The 20147-nt window shown below is 39.6% G+C and overlaps 1 protein-coding gene across 2 annotated transcripts in view; it reads right to left on the reverse strand.

Annotated features, from left to right (window-relative positions):
- The window catches only part of SCAF8 (SR-related CTD associated factor 8), a 271710-nt gene that overhangs the window by 49835 nt on the left and 201728 nt on the right, over positions 1 to 20147 (reverse strand). Inside the window, exon 21 of one of the 2 annotated variants that reach the window (XM_036766917.1) lies at positions 18572 to 19746. The exons of the other annotated variant lie outside the window; for it this stretch is intronic. The gene's annotated coding sequence lies outside the window, so the exon portion shown is untranslated. Of the gene's footprint in view, positions 1 to 18571; positions 19747 to 20147 lie in introns of those variants that run through there. 2 annotated transcript variants of the gene reach the window in all.

The raw sequence follows: 20147 nt of genomic DNA on the forward strand, positions 1-20147 counted from the left end.
CCCTCTCTCCTTTCCTCCCTCCCTCTCTCTCTTTCTCTGTCTCTCTCTCTTGTTATACATACACACATATATCCACCATTTTTCACAATTTGGTTCCAATGTCTTATTTATTCTATAATAGTAACACACTTCCTTAAATGGTTCATCTTAGATCTTTCTCACACTCAGTTATGCTTTATAGAAAAATGTTATAGTCAGGTTCCAGGGATATCAATCAATCAATGAACATTTATTAAACACCTACTATGTGCCAAGCATTGTGCTAAGCCCTGGCAATACAAAAAGAGGGGAAAAGTCCCTGCCCTCAAAGAACTTACAATCTAATGGATATCATAGAAGATTAAAATGAAGTATATGATCTAAGGATCAATTTAAGCATTGATGGGCCATAAAAACTATAACATATAGGAGTGGAAAAAATGAGTTATTAAACTGAACTTTCCTATCCCTCATCATCATCTATAACCGCTTCAATGCTTCATCACTGAGTACTTCCTCCTAGGCAGGCAGATTACAACCCCTCCATTCCTTAGCATGACTATCTTCATGAACTTCTATGGTCAAAAGAATCATCATCTATTGATTAACTCTTGAGGGATAAGCCTCTCTTAACTTTACTTGTCTTATTCTCAGATGACACACAAACTCAGCTGCTGTGTCCATACTCCAAGCCATTGCAGCTTTCAACATATATTTTCTCTGAAAGGCTTATGCAGCTCTGCCAGGCTCATATATCTCTGCTGACTTCCCTTTTGTTCTATGACAAGGGCTCCTGGAAATAGAACGTCTCTGGAGTATTTTCACTCCCTTGGTAGACTCTGTGTGTGTGTGTGTGTGTGTGTGTGTGTGTGTGTGTGTGGTTATTTTTCAGTAGTGTCCGGCTCTTCACAACCATTGCTGGAGTATCTTCACTCCCTTGGTAGACTGTGTGTGTGTGTGTGTATATGTGTGTGTATGTGTGTGTGTGTGTAGTCATTTTTCAGTCATGTCTGGCTCTTTACGACCCCATTTCGGGGTTTTCTTGGCAAAGATACTGAAGTGGTTTGCCATTTCCTCTCCAGCTTAGTTTGCAGATGAGAAAACTGAGGCAAACAGGGTTAAGTGACTTGTCCAGGGTCACACAGCTAGTTAAATGCCTGAGGCCAGATTTTAACTCAGGAAGATGAATCTTCCTGACTCCAGGTCTGCCACTCTATCCACTGCGCTACCTAGCTGCCCCTAAATGCATTCAATCCAGAGCTTCTCTCCCCACCAAATTATGTGAGATGAATCAGAGCAGGATCCACATCCACGGTGCTTGAAGCATTGTAAGTTCTGGTCCAGTCCAGAATAGGAGGCCTCCTTTGGAGTGAGACCAAGCTCTATATTAGTACATAGCTACATGTACTGATTTATACAATCCTAAGTTGAAAAAGCATTAAACATGCAACCTCTCCATATAACAGAACTACAGAATTTGAGAGCTGGAAGCGACATCTGTATTTCTTTCATGTACTTAGATTATTCTATCTTGTATTATATCGGCAGTATACATGTTGAATCCTTATCACTTGAAGGTTGGCTACCAACCAGTGAATTTTGGGGACAAAGGAATATGTGAAATTGCCTACTAAGATGTAGGGGTATTACAATCTGTAGCCAAAAAAAGAATACTTATGCCAACGGAATCAGGCATTTTTCAAAGTATTAAAGTAGATGTCTTGATCACTCCTACTCCTTTATCGCTCCTCCAAATCAGAATCTTTTTGAGGGCCAGTATTAAGTCTAATTCATGCTTTGCAGCTCTCTCATTTCCTAGTACAATGCCTAACAGATATAGAGCTCTTAATATATCCTTAATTAATTTAATCAATGAGTAAATTCCATTTGGGGCTACTCTATTAGTAAGTTATTCCTACATTGAACTAGATTCTGTCTCTTCTTAACCTCTCCTTGTTGGGCCTAGTTCTCTTTCCTTAAAGAAGTCACAGAGAACACGCTGACTCCTTCTTTCACACGCAGGCCGTTCAAATACTTGAGGACAGCTATCACGCCTCTTTGCTGTCTTCACTACGTTGGTATCTTCAGTTCTTTTTACACTTCTCTAGATTCACTCCAGCTTCTCTAGCGTCCCTTGGAAAACATGGGCCCCAGAACAACACAGTTTTCCAGATGTGCCCTGTCTCCTTTAAATAAGTCATGACATTGGCTAATATTTATATATTTATATAGTGCTTTATAGTTTGCCCCCCCCCCCCCCCACCCTGTGAGGTAGGTGTTGCAACAATTTTGCTAGCAGCTACTGTGGCTGCTTAAAACCAACAACAATCAGCACACAGAATGATGCAAGCCCAAGTTCTTTTGATCTGCTTTACTAAGGAAAGCAATGTTGAGGGTTAACAATCTTACTTTAATCCAACATACAAATATCATTCACTCAGTTCAGGGGGAAAAGCCAACACCCTGAACTTCAGAGCAAATACAAACAAATTACAAACATACATTTATGAACAGACTAAATACAATTCATAGTTACCAAGAAACCATCAACATCTGAGCTCGACAAGGCTGGCTCAGAGCTCCAAAAGAGAAAGTCAACCTCTGCTTTCATATATCTTGTTCAGGGTCAAAGGTGAGTCACACATGCGACTCACCCATGTGACCTAAAATCGCCACAAAAATTCGACTTAAACCGCGTGGCCTAAAAGCATCTGATGTCACAAACATGTCCCTCAAACCCATGTAAATGAGGCTTTCCCTTGAAGCAAGGAGGTCATCAAGGACTCCTAATTTAATCAAGGAAACAAAGGCCAAACTTTTCAAGGGCACTTGGTTGAATAAGTGCTAAGAACCCATCTTGACTCCCAAATGGCAAAAACAAATGGCATAGTTGTGGGCAGGATCTGCATTTTAAAAGGAAAGTATGGCACGTTGGGGTACTTGGGTGGCTGAATATTTCCCAGGTTTTGGATTGCTCTTTGTACTTGGGGTGGCTATGGTTCTGCGGAGCCCCAGGAGCAACAAAGGCCTGAAGGAAAACAGATCGGTGGAAGTGGGGCCCGCAGCAGGAGACAATCCCTCCTTCCGAGGGCTTGAGCTGATAAGCCTGGCTCTGGAGTACTGTGCTGAAAGGGTGAATGTTTTGAGATCTTATTGTATTCAGAGTTTTGAAACAGGAGCAGAGAACTGCCTTCGTACAGACTTGAGTGAAAAATCAGAGAATGGCCTCCGTGAAGATTTGGTGGGAGCAGCTGGTGAGGAGAGAGAAGAAGTGGAGGGTGGCTGCCGACATATTGACCTGGACAGAGCAGAAGCCTGCCTGCGTGAGAACTTTGGAAAGGTGAGAGCAGTGAACCCAGGGGCTTGGAATTCAGCCCTGGGGCAAGAAACTTTGCAGCAAGGAGATAAGTGTGTCTTTTTGCGGCCTCCCCCTGGGCCTGTTTGGGACCCAGAAGGGAGGGGTGGATTTGTTTATGGTGGGGTGGGGGAAGTGCCTGGGACCCCCAGGAACCTTACCCTGTTGGCTTTATTGCCAGCTGCCCCTCAGGACTTGGAAGCAGCAATTGGAACAACATGGAGAGGACAGACCCTCAACAGAACTTTGTCTGGACTTTTCTTTGAGTTGAGACTTTGGGTACCAAGAGGAAGCCTGCAACTGCAGCGTGGGGAGAAGGAGACATCCCCAAGAGAACTTTATTTGGACGTTTTTGTTCTCATTGGGACACTGCTAATTAAAGCATGCCCTTGCCTGAGGGTATTGGGAGGAAACTTGCAAGGCAGTGTGGGGAGAAAGACCCACCCTCAAGAAGTACTTTATCTGGACACTCTGTATTAGCTAAAGAGATTAACTTGGTTTGACTTAGGGGTGGACATTTGGGAGTGATTGATTGAAGAGATTAACTTGCTTTGACCTAGGGGTGGACATTTGAATTGTAAACTAGTATTTGGGAATGGCACTGAATGATATGTTTTGCTTTGTTGTGAATGATATGTTTTAGTTTCCTGCTTGATTGGATCACAATGTATAATGCTTCTATTTGTTCCAGGATCCATGGCCATTTAATTTAGATTTTTGTTATGCCATGGACCTGGAAGGGGTGGAGTGCATTGGTAACTAAGGTGGGGCTCCAGGTGGGGCCAAGGAAGGAAGGTCTGATTATATCTTTGCTCCCAAGTAGGTCCAAAATCCCTAGCTACTAGATGCTAAGCCAATGTGGGCGTGAAGCCAATAGTAAGAGCTTAAGTTCTGGTTGCTCAGACGATGTTTGATGATGGCTAAAGAGTATATAAAGAGAAAAGACAGAACTATTTGCTTAGGGCTCTCACTCTTGAAGGTGTGTTGATGTGGAGACTCTGGGCAGCTGTAGTTAAGAGCCCTCCAGCTTGTAAACCCAGGATGTTCAGACTTTGTTAAACTCTGGTAACTATGAATTGAGATTTGAATCAGACAATCTGTCTGTTGATGTTTGTAATTTGTTCATATTTGCTCTGAAATTCAGGGTGCTGGCTTTTCCCCCTGAACTAAGTGAATGATATTTGTATGCTGGATTAAAGTAAGATTGTTAACCCCTTAACTTTGCTTTCCTTAGTAAAGCAGATCAAAAGAACTTGGGCTTGCAGCATTCTTGTTGTTGGGCTTGTGTTGGTTTTTCACCCCCATAGCAGCTGCTAGCCGAATTGTTGAAACAGCAGGTGCAATTAATATCCCTATTTTATAGATGACAAAACTGAGGCAGAGAGAAGTTAAGTGACTTGTCCAGGGTCACACAGCTAGAAAATATTGGAATTCAGATCTTCCTGACTGTAGGTGCAGCTCTCTGTCCACTGTACCACTTGTTGCCCTGCCTTAAAAAAAACAAACACCTGCATAGCACATTGACAGCAAATTCAGTCAGTCAGTCAACAAGCCCTTACCATGCCCAAGGTGCCTGTGTCTAAATGCTGGAGATGCAAGGAAAGGCAAATGAACACATGTTCTAATTTCTCTTAGAAGTCTACCAGGATGTGACCACTGTGAATGCTACAGCTTCTTGGAGCTACAAGTGAGAGTTAAGTGGATCAGGTGGACACCAAAGGTGGAAAGTAGCCCTTAAAAGGACTTGGCAGCCCTCATACCAGAGGTGCTAGTCTTCCCTGAGCATGCCTTACTCCCTATAGTGATGTCATTTTGGTCCTCTTTGAGAATGAAGGACCATACCAACCAGAAGCCTAAGAAAAGCACAAAGTGCTATGAGATCACATGAAAGTCATATTCATGGTGGTCTTGTGAGGGGTTCAAGGAGAGGCTAGAAGAGCCCTTATCTGGGATATCCTAGAAAGAACCCACGCTTCAGAGAAGGGTTGGAATCTGTGCCCACTATGGACTCTTCCAACTCTAGGAGTCTATAATTCAGTTAAATGCATCTATGGATTAACTTAGAGCTTGGCTTGATGACAGTTATCATGGCCCTAGCAGGGCCTACCTCCTTGATCAGGCTGGTTTAAGCTGCTTTGCCCCTGAGGAGACATCTTTATTATTTCACCCCCATGAAAACCAAATGAAATGGAGAAAATGCAAAGTAGGCTTTTAAAAAGCTTGATAATTAGGTTTTTTTTTTTCCTTTTTTTCCTTGCTATGTGGACTCTCTTAGACTTGCCCCAATTTATTTTAGGACTAGGAACCATGTTTATTTTTAATACTAATTAAATGGTTGAGAGTTTTCTATCCTTTCAGAGGAGATGAGAGCACTTCCCAGGGAAGTGATTCTACACGCTGGCCCCTTATTGTGGCAAGTGCTCTATTCCAAGGAAGCTATACTGAAGGGCAGGATTTGGTTGTGTCCAAGTGGACACAACAACATTATAGACCTGGCCAGAAGAGAGCAAACTCTCACTGGGCACCCCTTCAGTATTGTCTGCTGTGATTGGGCTCATGCTGTTTGCTGGTTCGTTCTAAAAAACTACTTTCTAATTAGGTCCAAGAGCCCGATCACTAGGTGCACGTGCTGACCCTCCCTTCCTTCCTGAGCCTCCTCTGCACAGGCTGAATGTGGCCTTGTCAGATGCATGGTAGTCCATCTGCCTCCTCTTTGCCATGGTGCTATTCTCTCGTCACTCTCACCTCATAGAAATCCTTCCTTTAAGACACAGCTCAAGTGCCTTTTTCTATAGGAACCTTTTCCCGATCCCTGCCCCACTCCCCAGTTGTAAGTTCCTTCTTTCCATAACTTTCTCGCCTTTAACAAGCTTATACCTATTTGCATCTGTTTTAATTCTGGACATATAGTTGATTGTACTTCTTGTCTTTCCCATAAAGATGGAATCTCTGTAGTCCCAGCGCCTTGAACAGTGCCCAAAACACAGTAGTTGCATAAAGACTTAATGATTAATGTTGTAGAATGGACATCCTGGATGATTTATAAGGTCCCTTCCAATTCTGAGATTCTGTGGTTCTAGGGCAACATACAAGCTTTATGCAAAGCTTCCACAAGGCATATCTTCTCCCAATCCCAAAATAAATTTATTAGTTAAAAGAATTGAGTTCTTTACTGTCTTTCTAAGACTGAAAGCTTTTAAAAATAAAAAGCTGTTTGGTTTTACTTATGAATGGCTACTATAAAGACCTGGGTAATAAGAAAATAAGGGTTGGTGGTGATCACTGTTAGTAAATGAAAAATCAAATTAAGATCAGAGGTGACCTTTCATTAGCCCAGACCACCAGAAATGAGCAGGCAGAGGTGGGAGATTAATATAAACTTCTCAAGGGTGTACCTGGCAAATAGTAAGCGCTCATTCTATTCAATTAGTCAACAAGCATTTTTTAAGATAGAAAATATTTATGAAGCATCTATAACGTGCCAGGTATAACACTAGACTCTGGGTATACGAAGACGGAAACAAAGCAAGAAGCTTCCAACGAACTGGGGTGTGGGAGGAAGGAAATGTTGTGTGAGAGGGACAAATATATTAACAGATAAGTAAAGACAGGATAGATGCCAAATGAATCTATAGTTGATGGGGAAGGAAAGGAGGGTGCTAACAATCGGGGGAATCAGACAAGGCCTCTTACAGGAACTGGCATTTAAGCTGGGCCTAGAGTGATAAATAAACGTTTGTTGAACTGAATTGCTGCCCTAACTCAAACAGACCCATTCTCTAAGTACAAGGCTGAGCTAGTACCGGGCCTTTTCTTGCTTCCCTTTAATCAGTCAATTAATCAGTAAACATTTATTAAGCACCTACTATGTGCCAGGCACTGTGCTAAGTGCTGGGGCTAAAAAAAAAAAAGAAGAGAAGAAAGTCCCTGCTCTCAAGAGGTTTACAATTTAATGGGGCTAGCTCTCAAGATACTGCCTGCATAGACAGTGCCTCAAGACCAGTAGGGCAGGCAGCCTACTCTGAAATGATGGGAGCTCCTCAAATCTTACCTAACTTATTTGCCAGCATGGTCCTGTTCACAAGGCACCTTGGTCTGCTTATCTCACTCCTGGCCAAAGAGGCTGAGCACTAGAGTATGTTCCTTCAACATGAGAGCTCTTACTACAAAATGAATAGGGACAGGGATTAGACCTGTGATTTTCTTGATAAAGAGAATTCCCAGAGGAAAAACTCCCTCCACCAATGCAAGTCAATCAGCTCTCTGCAACTTCTGGTTTGCCTAGATTATATAGCATTGAGAAGTTAAGTGTCTTGTCCAGGGTCATATAGCTAGGATATGTCAGAAGGGGGACTTGAACCCAGATCCTTCTGGCTTGCTCAGTCAATATAACAATTGATACAACATTTACGGTCCAAAGAAATTGAGTCTGGGTAGGCTTGAATCAGATGCCTCCACATCCACATTGTTTTCCCTTTCATTAAACCAAGCCACATTCAACTGTTTGCAACATGTCGGTTTGCTTTTTGCAAGGATTAATTAAACTCTACTGTAGGTTAGAGATGGTAGAAATCTATTGATCAAGGTGAAAAACCAAGACCAGAGTCCAAAAAAGAGAAAAAAAATCATAAGCTAAGATGAACAGCTGAAGGGTAACCTAGCTAAATAAAGGAATTTAAAAGATAATCAAGGGAAGAAAATCAAGGAGAGAAGAGACAGTGTCAATATAAACAGTCCATCCATCAACGGATAACTTTAAAACAACATTAAAGAAATAAACTTAAAGGGCACTTAGACTAATTTTAGTTAGCTGGGTTTCCTTTCAGATTGACTTTTGCAAGGATGGCAATAGCCTAAGTAATCATTATTCACCAGTCCACCAGATTTGGCCAGCATTTTCACTATTGCCACTATGCAAAGGAGAAACTGGAGTTGAAGCTGCCATCAAAGAAAACATGACGGGCTGGACATTAAGATTGAGATCAAGCCGACAAGATGGCCTGTGTGCTCTGCTGCTATGGTCTTCATGTTAAGATAACCCTACAAAGCCCCCAATATGCTAGGCTGACTCCGTGTCAAAACTTATAGGAAGATATGGACAAAAATTGCCCAAGATGAATAGGCCAGGGCCAGATGGGTTGAGATTTGCATTATTAGGAGTGGCATGTATGAGATCATAGATCCATTTGAGTATTTATTTCTATATCACTGTACACAATATAGATCAGTATTGTGTATGTTTTTGTAGTACAATACTTAGAAAATTAGTCCATTTGGGGTATACCTAGCTACTTTCTATTAACCAGAATACTAGAGGAACTATAAAATAAAGTCACAGATCCACTATGTCTGGTAGGGACTTTAGAAACTAATGGGTCAAGACATACCATTCCTGATTTCACAGACTTCATATTCCTCTCATGCACTTATTACACTCTGTATTTGTATATATTTTTATGAAAGTGTCTTGTTTCCCTTGGTTAAATTTTTAGCTCTATGAGGCTGTCCCCTAAGCCTGGAATGCATTCCATCTTCTACCTTTTATAGGATCCCTAGTTTCCCTCAAAGCTCAGCTCATGCATCAGATATAAAGAGCTCATGTTCCTTTATAAACCTTTACTGCTCCACTCAAGTGTTAGTGCACCTTCTCCATCGCAATGAAATTGTTTTGCTCCTTTTTAACACATGCTTTAGATATATGTTATATATTTCATATATGCACATGCTGTTCCTCCCAATAGAATGTAAGCTCCCTGAAGGGAGGGGTTATATAATTTATGGTTTTGTACCTTCCTTGGCTAGCACATAAGAGGGACTTAATAAATGCTTGCTGATTAATTAACTGATGTGGGCAGGGACTCCCCGGAGATGTTATGTGCATGATACAAAGACGCAAAAAATATCTTCTCAATAAATGAAGCAATTTTGTGTACCTGAGTCTTTAAAATGTAATTGTGAAATTAAGTGTTGTTTATTATTATTGTTTTTTTGGCGGGTGGTTTAAATAGTCTTTATGAGTAGATCTCTTAGAGGTTTTGTCTTTGGCATAAAGTTTGTGCCCACGGCTACAGACCAAGGGAAACAGAATTAATAAATAATTCAGTTCATGTTTGTACTCATATTATCCAGGTTAATCGTTGGTTTGTTTTAAGCATGGTCTTTTGCCCAACCTACTCATAACTGCCCATCACTAACTCAAAATATGTTTGAATGTTTATAGGCAAACATGAATTTCATAAGTCTTTTATTTCAATCCAGAGCAAAAGTTTAGACAAGACTCCTGAACTGATACCTGTTTAGACTACGAAACAAGCTAACAATGAGCTAATATCATGATTCATTACTTTACTAATTATTATTTCCTGCTCTTTGGACTTTAGCAATAACATTTCTATAAGCATGGTCAAACTGAATTAGACTGTAAAATTTTGCCTGTCTAATTTACTTTGAGTTGTTTATGTATGTGTTGTGTAAGGGACCTGGAAGAAGTGATGTTGTTGCTTGTGGCCTATTAAGGTGGACTTGGGATAATTGATATGATGTGAAAAGGTCTGTTGCTGCTACAGTTTTGTATATCAAATTTCAGATCCACGGAGATTAAGCATTGGTATATGATAACTAATTGGTGACAGATTCCCCTTACTCAGTTCCAATATTTTGTCCTTTGTTGGCCTTTCTAAAATCTGAAATAGGATGGGACAAGGCTATGCTCTCAGGGAATTCAGTAATTCCAGCAGTTTGGTCCTGAAAATGATAAATATTTTCTCATACCACAATTCATAGTTTTCACATGCCTGAAAATTAAAGTTCTTATATTTGAGAAAAGGAGAGACTAGTTTCCCCGTTTCTGTCATAGCCAGAAAAGTGTGTCTCTTGTGAGGAACAAATTAGGAAAAAACGTAAAGCTCTTCACAATCTTTAAAATATCAACTCTCATTATTACAATTAATATTGTTATTAATTTGAGTTTAACATCATTGAGAGGCAGCATGGCACAGGGGATAGAGAACTGGCCTTGAAACAAGGAACACCTAGGGCCAGGTCCCATCTCTGCCCCATACTGGGGATATGTGATTTTGAGTAAGTCACTGAAGTGCTCAGAGCTCCAGACAATTTTCTTAAGACTAGAAGTTGTAGAGAAGGGGCCAACCTACCTAAGGAGAAGGAATTTCCTCATCTGAGATGTCTCTAAATCAAAGAAACCACAGGTGCAGGAACTATCCCTATCCAACATCATTCAGGAAGTTCATGATCCCCCACCGCCATCTTGTGTTGGTGACACTACCATCTTGCTTGTTGTTCAAGTCTCCAAAGCACGAAGTCATCATTGCCTTTTCTCTCTCCTTCATCTATTTTCCACATCCAGTGGTTAACTGCTAAGCCCTGTAGATTTGGTCTCCAGAGTATAGCTCACCTACATTTGTCTCCACTGCCCTCGTACTGCCACTATTCTAATTTAGGCCTTCATTACTTCTGTCTTGGATTTGGAATAGCCTCACAACTACTCTCTCATCTTTAGTATTTATTTTCTCTAATCCATTTGTCATCCAGATGCCAAAATAATCTTCTTTATTTACAGACCTGATCTTGTCACCTGCTCCATTGCTTATAGAATTGTTTAGTGTTCTCTGTTGCATTCTGAATAAACACAAATTCCTTAATTGGACACTGAAGGCCTTCAATGATTTTTCCAGCCTTATTTCACTCTTTCATATACTTTATGCTCTACTCAAAAGAGAAATCTGACTGTTCCTTGATCTTGTCTTGACTTCCCATCTCCCTCTATGGATTAGAACAAGTTATCCCCCATGTCTGGAATGGACATCCTTTAAGTCTCTACCCATTGAAATTTTTCTCTTTCTTCAAGAACCATGTCAGGTGCTACCTCCTCCATGAAGCTCTTCCCTGATTGCTCTCTTTCAAGTTTCTTACAGACCTTTCCTCTATCCAAATCACATTCTACTGTATACTATTACCCTTGTTTTTATACAGGTTTTACCTTCACTATTGGACTGTAAGCTCCTTGAGGGAGGCAATGTTTTGTTTTTCATCTTTCTATCTTTCAAAGGGCCTAGCACAGTAAATGTATTTCACATAGTAGATGCTGTGTAAATGTTTTTTAATTGAATGCCTATAGAATATTGTTCCGCAGTGCATGGTCTAATGTAAGGAGGGCATTCTGCAAAGAGTACTTTTGGTAAGGACTAGTATAGCATCAGCCAATCACTCAACAAGTATCTATTTAAGTGTCTACTAAGTGCTAGGCACTGGGGATACAAAGACAAAAATGAAACAGCCCTGCCCTCAAGAAGCTTATATTCTTATATTGGGCAAAGCAACATGTGCATACACAAGTAGATACAAAGTAAGTAGTAGTTAGGGAAGATTAGGAAGGGCCTCATGTCGGAGCTGGTGCTTGACATTAACTTAAAAGGAGGCCAGAGATTTTGAGGGGTGAGAGTGTGCTAGGCATGCATTTCAGGCAGGAGATATAGTGTGCACAAAGGCATGGAGAGGGGATGCCATGTGTGAAGAACAGCGAGAAGACCAGTTTAGCTGGACCACAGAGTGAGTGAAGGGAAGAAACCTGTAACATTCCTGGAAAGACAACTTGTGAAGGACAAATTGTGAAGAACTTTAAAAGCCAATAAGAGAACAGTCTATCTTGTCCCTTAACCTAGAAAGCCACAGGAGCTTATTAAGCAGGGGAATATGCTGGTCAAATCTGTGCTAAAAGAAAATCACTTTGGATGACGGATGGTGAGTTGCAATGGGGAGAGACTTGAAGCAGGGAGACCAATATATATATATATATATATATATATATATATATATATATATATATATATATATATATATAATATAATAATCCAACTACAGTAGACAGAGCACTGACTTTGCAGTAAAAAATGAAGATGATGATGATAATGACTAGTATTTGTATAACATTTTACAGTTTTCAAAGTGAGATATATTTTTTTATCTGATCCTCACAACAACTCTTTGAGGTAGGTGCTATTATTATCATCCCCATTAGGCTGAGAAAGGCTTAAATGACTTGCCCAGGGTCATACAACTACTAAGTGTCAGGATTTGAACTCAGATTTTTAAGTGACTTGCCTAAGACTCACACAGCTTAAAAGTGTCAGGATTCAAACTCAGGTTTTCCTGACTCCAAGTCTTGTGCTCCATCTACTGTACCATCTAGCCGCCTGAATTCAAATCTAATGCTTACTACCTGCACAAATTTGGGCAAGTCCCTTAACCTCTTTGGGCCTCATCTGTAGAATAAAGGGACTGGACTAGATGGTTTCTGAGGTCCCTGTGCTCTACAATCTTATGAGTATTCTGGAAACAATCCTTTTGGAAAAATTCTGTTGATGGTTTGTAACTTTTGGGATCCCAGCCTTAACAACCATTTTAATTGGTTTTGACACTGAAACTATGTCTTGAAAAGAGTGCTTGGAAATGTCCTCATTCCATGCAGAAGTGGTTCAGAGTTTAGAAAACTTCTTTTTACCAGTGCTCATTCTCCTATACCACAATGTCTCTCAGTTTGCTACAGGATAACAATAAGGCTGAAATCCAAGAAAGCAATACAGGTTTTCCTTTTCTATGGTGCTGAGTAATATTAATCAAAGACAAAGAGTTTGCTTTTTTAGATCCCATGAGAAGGAAGAATATTTTTTACATTATATTCTATTTAAAAGAAAATAGAGACTTGTATTCCAAGAGAGGCAGTGTGGCTTGCCTTTTGAGACAGGATGAGCTGGGTTCAAATTCTGCTTCCAACACACCAGTCAATCAATCAACAATCATTTATCGAGTGCTTACTACCTGCCACGTACTGTACTAAGCACTGGAGACACAAAGACATTTAAAAAAAAAAACCAAGCAAACATGGTTCCTATCTTCTAGGAACCCATATTCCAATGAGGGAAGCACAACATGCAAACAATTACATACATACAAGTTATAAACTAGTCCAGTTACCATGGTAACCTCTCAGTGCCTCAGGTAATGCTCTAAGACTTAAGTTACAGAGGAGTGGATTCCCTGGCTGTTTTTATGGAGGGATTTTCCAGTTTTCTAAGTCAATGAAATCACAAGGTCTATTTTACATGCTGCTGCCATTATTTACTTATATTTAAGTTATGTCTGCACACACCAGACACACACTTTTGCCTCATATTGTGGCCAATACATTTTCTTGAAAAGCAGCCCTTTGTTTCTTTTTGCAGATTTCTAGACTTGGCTTTTTTGCCACCAGTTTCCTAGTTATCTGGCATCATTAAGTTAAGTATCAGAAGTCCTCTACTAACCTTCTCCCTCACCCTTTTCTGTGTGTGTGTGTGTGTGTGTGTGTGTGTGTGTGTGTATAAATGTGTATATATATTAAATGTGTATGTGTGTGTATATATATACATATATGCACACACACATATGTATTTTTTACCCCTGGCGTGGGGGTGCACTGGAATTAGAATGGAGGAGGGATGATGGAGAAAGAGTACTTAAACCATTCTCGCCTCTTCCTTAGCTTTCTAGATTTGTGGAGATTTTATCTTTCTTTTTAAAATTTAACAGAACAGATTCTCATTTTCATAAGATCACAGACAATGCTAAGCAGGATATTAGCAGTCTTCTGGTCCAATTCTTTCATTTTATAGCCAAGGAAATTGAGGCTTTGAGAGGCAAAAATGGTTTGTCCAAAGTAGTAGCACAGACAGGAGACAAATCCCAATCCTCTCTTGCCAGATCCTGTGTGCCTTCCTCTCCTCCACATTCACTGCCTCTTACATAACTCTATATGAATGTTCCTCTAGCACTCTATAAAATAAAATTTGGCCCAGTCTTCAGAACTCGTTTTTTACATATCTACTGAATAGCCATTCCTTTCATTCAACAACATTCCACTCCATCCTAACATTACCAAGAGGGAAGAATAAAAAGCTAATCCAGGATTAACTTCTTCCCTCATTACTGGAGCAGATAATATTAACCTTGGTGAAAATGAAAGTCATTTTTTCATGATTCTAGACTCCTAGATTTTTTTCCCCTCATGTTTACTCATTTTTCCCCAATAATACCTGAATGTGTGATAATGGCTCTCATTTTCATGTTAATTTGAAGGCAAAAGGCAGAGATTTTTTTTAATGTACTATAAAATACCTTTAAAATGACAACAAATCAAACTGAATTGTGCAATCCAGTGTGTTACATTTATATATGGGATACGCTCAGATATTATAATTTGGATTTCTTCATTACTGCAAAAAGCACTGATAAAACATTCATTCATTTATTCATTCACAGTATGTGTATTATGTGTATGGCACTCAGCTAGGCTCAAAAACAGGAAGGCTAAGACAACAGATTCACAGGATTTACTTAGCAGCAAGAAGCAGGGAGCAGGGTTTTTTTCCCCCTCTGTTATCTATGAGCAGTACTCCAAGATAGAACTTTAATTTTTATATCTGAATTATGCCACAGAATATGTTATATAAACATGGTATGTTTGGGAGCTCCCAAAGGCTTAAAGCCAGAAGGAACTTAAGTATCATTTAATCCAACCTCCTTATTTTTTACATATAAAAAAATCTACATCCCCAGTAGGCTAAGTGACTTGTCCAAGGTTGCACAGCTAAACTAACCAGTATCAGTATAATATGCAGACAAGAAAAATAATTTTTCCCCCTCTAATTACAGATACTGGAAAGAGCTTTACATTCTAACCATCCCAACTCTAGATTTCTAACTATTTTTGCTATATTTTTAACTATTTGTCTCACTAAAGTATCTAAAATAAATTACCTTAGGTATAAACAACCATCAATATGCAATTCCTATACTAAAACTGTGCTGCAACAGATGTTTTTCTTTCTAGAGAGGAATTTATTAACCACAAAGAACTTGCCCAAGACCACCCATCTCATTTGAATGAGGTATCTGTGTTGGAATTCAAGTGAGAGGCCAGCATTTACTTAGGAAACCAAACAACCCACATCAAGTATTCTTTCTAATTGTGTAAATACTAAATTGATTCAGTTTGTCAAAGTCAACTAATACTGTTTTTAGAGTGAGCTCAAAATGTTTCAGGTCCCAGGAGAAAAATGACTTTGGAAGGCTTTCCTTTGAAAATGATGGAAGACAGGGATAGAGTGTGGACTTTTAAATATTCATGCTTATTCACAAAGAGGGTCTTGTCCAGATGCTGAGGCGGAGGGGAGTGGAAGCTTCTGAAAAGGGGATTCATCCATGGAACAAAAGCATCAACCTCTGCCCTTATTAAAGTACCATGGGATTTTTTTTTTTAAGATCATTCTTCTAACAGATGGGATCCCAGTTATCTCATCTCCAGGAAAGTACCTTCCATCCAAATGCTATGATTGAATAGTAAGCATTTAGTCTGCAGTAATAATAAAAATGAAATACATTTGTCCCTCCCCCACCCCCAGAATCTCCTATTAAGTATTTGGTTGTTTAATTCAAACTCTCTCAATGTCAAGTTCAATTTCGTGTGCTCCAGGGTTTGTTATCTAGAATATGAATTTCATGTTTTTGGTGAAAATTTTTCAAAGGTACTGTGGACACTTGTAGAGCACCAACTCATACATGAAGCTTTTCCTGATTCTCCCTCTTTCAATCTACTTTGTATTTCTTGCATTTATGTATTTATTCTGCATATGATTACATACATCCTTGTTGTCTCCTGTTAGAATGTAAGTTCTTTGCATGTAAGAATTTTTTTCAATTATTGTTTTTATATCTCCAATGCCTAGCATGGAGGCTGGCACATAGCAGGTTTTTAATAAATGCTTGTTGATTGACTGGATTCTCTTCTTATTTTTACATTAAACTTAGGATAAATGTCAATATTTCAGCATTCTTAATAAGCTCAGGGGTTTGCATCTCTATTTCTTTCTATTTCTAGTATTTTACAATGCCCTAGTCAGTCTGGGCATGGTGGCACATTCCTATAATCACAGCTACTAGGGAGACTGAGGTAGTCAGATCTCTAGAGCTCAAGAGATCTGAAGTAGACCATGCCAGTTGGGTTTGGCATTAATTTGGTGAGCTCCTGGAAGTGGGAGCCACTTTTGTCTAAGAAGAGGGAACTGGCCCAGGTCACAAACAGAGCAGGTCAAAGCTTCCATGCTGATCATTAGTGGGATTGGGCCCAGGAGTAGCCCCTTTACTTTTGGCCATGGTGAGATGGGGTGAACCAGTATTTAATAAAAAAAAATTTAAAATTAAAAAAGCCACACTGGTTAGAGAGTTGTTTAACAAGAAATTAAAAAAAAAACAACAGGAAACAGCACATTGCTCTCATCACTTGGTTGTTGATAGCCTTACCTGCTTTTCTATTTTTTACTGCACAGAAAATGGACTCTGATCAATGATCTTGATAGAAATAAAATTGCATTTAAAACTTGGGCACATTATTCATTTTTCCTCATCCACTTCCTTAAGATTAGCCCAGATGACTAGGTGCCTATTCAAAAATAACCTTGCATTCGGAAATCAGTAAGTCTCTTCCTACCTGCCCCTATTACCACAGAGAATCCTATTTATATTTCCTGAACTACACAGCTCCGTAGCATTCACTCAGCAGCTCAGAGGAGGAAAAAGATGAAGGAAAAGGTATATTTATGACAGCTCTCCCTTATTATGTCCAGAATAGTTTTATCATTTGGTAATACAAGGAGTCCCCAGGCCCTGCAGATTTAGATTTTTAATGTTCCTGTAATAACAAAATTTTGCCTTAGTGAGAAATAGAGGCCCAGGAGAGACCACTGTAATAGAATTTAGCCTAAAACCTGATGTCCTTAGCATTACAATAGTGTTACTAATTTATGAGCTCTGAGTAGAGTTTCCAGGAATACTGATGGTTTTTCAGTGATCCATCCACATTACCACGCTCAGTTTCTCTTGGGACTAGCAACAATCAATCATTCAGTGACCACTACAGGAAGATCACTGTGTTAGATGCTGGGAGGTACAAAGTTTAGAGATGACACGGCCCTTGTCCTTGTGGGACTGATGGTTTTGTAGAGAACAAGGGGAAAGTACTGGGTAAAGTCAGGAGCTGGAGGGATGGTCGGGGGATCAGTGATGACTTCATGGGGCATTTAACATTCATGTTTGGCTTTAAAGCTTGGTTAGGTAAAGAGGGAGAAAGATGTTTCAGGCATACTGGAAGGAAGAGAGCAGTCCATTGGCTGCTGCATGGAATGCATGGAGGTCGGTAATATTATATAAGGCTAGAAAATTAGGATGGGTGGTGCCAGATTGTTGAAAGCTTTGAATGCCAGGAAAAGGAGTTTGCATAGGGGAGGAAATAGTGAGCCACTGATGAGTTTTTTGAGCAGAAGAATGACATGACCCTTATATCCATAATAGGAAGGATTTTTCCGACAGTAATATGAACGATGGACCAGACTGGATTAGACTGCACCTGCAGCACCGCGTTGAGTTCCTGGCACCACATTTTAGGTAGAATTTTGAGAAGCTAGAGAGAATCCAGAGGAGGAAAGACACAATGATGAAGGACTTCCAGTTTGTGTCAAATAAGGGCAAGTTGAAGAAACTGGGAGTGTTTAGCCTGACGAAGAGAAGACTCAGGAGGGACATGATAGATCTCTTCAAGTACATAAAAGGTTGTCATGTGGAAGAGAGATTATACTAGTTCTGTTTGGGTTTAGAGGGCAGAACTAGAAGCAATGAGTGAAGAATGGATGCACAAGAGGCAAATTTAGGAGTGATTTAAGGAACAATTTCTTAGTGAATAGAGTTACCTCAAAGTGCAGTGGGCTTTCCTAGGAGATAAGGCATTCTCCCTAGGCAGAGTTTTTCCAAGCAGTCTATATGATGTCTTGTTGGCTACATTCTAGAGGAAAATTATTTTTCAGATATGGGTTGAGATAATCACTAATGTGCCTTCAAAGTCTCAAGTCCTGTAATTTTGTAATTCTTAAGGAAACCAAATAAATGGCTTATACAGACATATAGCAGAACCAAGTGTATAATTAATTCAGTGTGAGATTGTTAAAAGCCTCTGCTTTATATCAAGGCTCTATAAATTTAAATTTTTATGTCCATGTCCAAGCCCACTCATATATTCATTAATCCCAAATGCATAGCTCCTGGGGTAGTGCTGGGGGATAAACCTAGGAGGATGAATTCCTTGTTTTCAAGGAAAGAACTATGATAGAAAATAAACGACTAACAGCAAAAAAAAATGAGAATTTCCATTTTTATTAAGAAGGTCCAAAGTGACAGCATACTGTGAAAGTTTTAGGTTCTCATTGATCAGATTTCAAGAGACCACAGACTACAGCATTCCAAGCACTTTAATTTTTGACAGAGCAAAAAACAAAATGATAAAGATTTTTTTTTCAAGAGTAGAGGGTGTGTGTGCATGTGTGTGTGCGTGTGTGTGTGTGTGTGGTGTGAGTATATGTATGTGTGTGGGGGGGTTGTTTTCTGCAGGTATTCAACAGGCAAAATGAATACTGATGATCTCAGAAACCCCTAATACTCATTTGGACACTCATAGGAAACTGTAGTATCTCTTCCCTGCAAATGAAGTTAATAATGAACATACTTGTAAAGTATGTATACTACATAATGTATTATGTTCATTCATCATCATTGCTTTCTTCTCCCACAATGCCTCTCAGTCTTCACCCATATCTCCTCGCTTCAGCTAACAAGAAATGATGGTCTGAGATAAATATCAGAAAGACTATGTTGAATCCTGCAATTGTTTTCCCAACTGTATATTTCGTGAAAGCATAAGATGTTGATGAGTTGGGGGAAATCTAAGAAAGACACTAATATTAATGGGTTATAGCCACTACTCGGGAACTGCACAGTCTACACATGCTGTGTTCAATTAAAGGATTTGGTTTACTAAAATCATTGTTTTAACAACATTCTCGTTGCAAACAAAATAGGACCTTTTTTTTCCCTGAAGTTTCTCTTGCAACCTGTCCTTTCAATTACACATTTGCGGCGATGTTACAAATAAGAGTTCGTTGCAGTTTATACCCCAATATATTCTGGGCCTGCAGAAGCTCATGTTTCTTATAGATGCAACTCGGTTCATCTGAGTGATCCTCAAAAGAACAAATATGAACTAGAAACTCATAGAGTTTGTGCTTAAAATTTATAAAATTAAACCTGCTCCAAACAGGTAATACAGGGAGGCATGCTTGCAATCTCTGGATTCAATCAGAAACAATGCATAAAAAAGCACAGAGCCTTCTCAACATGTAACGATGGGTTCCTTTTAACGCTTCATTAAACAAGATCCGATGTGATGCACATTAGAACTTTGAAGCACGTCTCACTTAATTCTACAAGGCCTGGGACACAGGACGATGCCAGAACTTCATTCATCATCTTGCCTGTTGACAAAAGGAACAATAACTGGTCATCACTGGTCAATGGAATGCCTTCTCCTAGTTATATTCCCCCAAGAAAAGAGGTGTCAACACAACAGCAAATGTTTCAGTGCTTGATTTGTCCTTGCATTGTAAAATTGCTGCTTTTCACATTCACTCGTACACTCAACTAACAGTTATTGAGTGCCTACTATGTGCAATGCACTGGGGGAGACACAAAGAAAAATAAGATAGTCTCTGCCCACAAGGGGCTTACAATCTATCAGGGCAACCGGTCTCCTAGTTCAACAGGAGTATCATGTTTTACTTTTTGCTTACCTACAATTTCTGTTTTACCTATAGAAATTCCTTCCTCCACAGTCAACAATGTGCATGCACTTCTCTATTTATCCTGACATGGTTTC

This window comes from Trichosurus vulpecula, chromosome 7 (assembly GCF_011100635.1).
Source record: "Trichosurus vulpecula isolate mTriVul1 chromosome 7, mTriVul1.pri, whole genome shotgun sequence".
Classification (NCBI taxonomy): Eukaryota; Metazoa; Chordata; class Mammalia; order Diprotodontia; family Phalangeridae; genus Trichosurus; species Trichosurus vulpecula.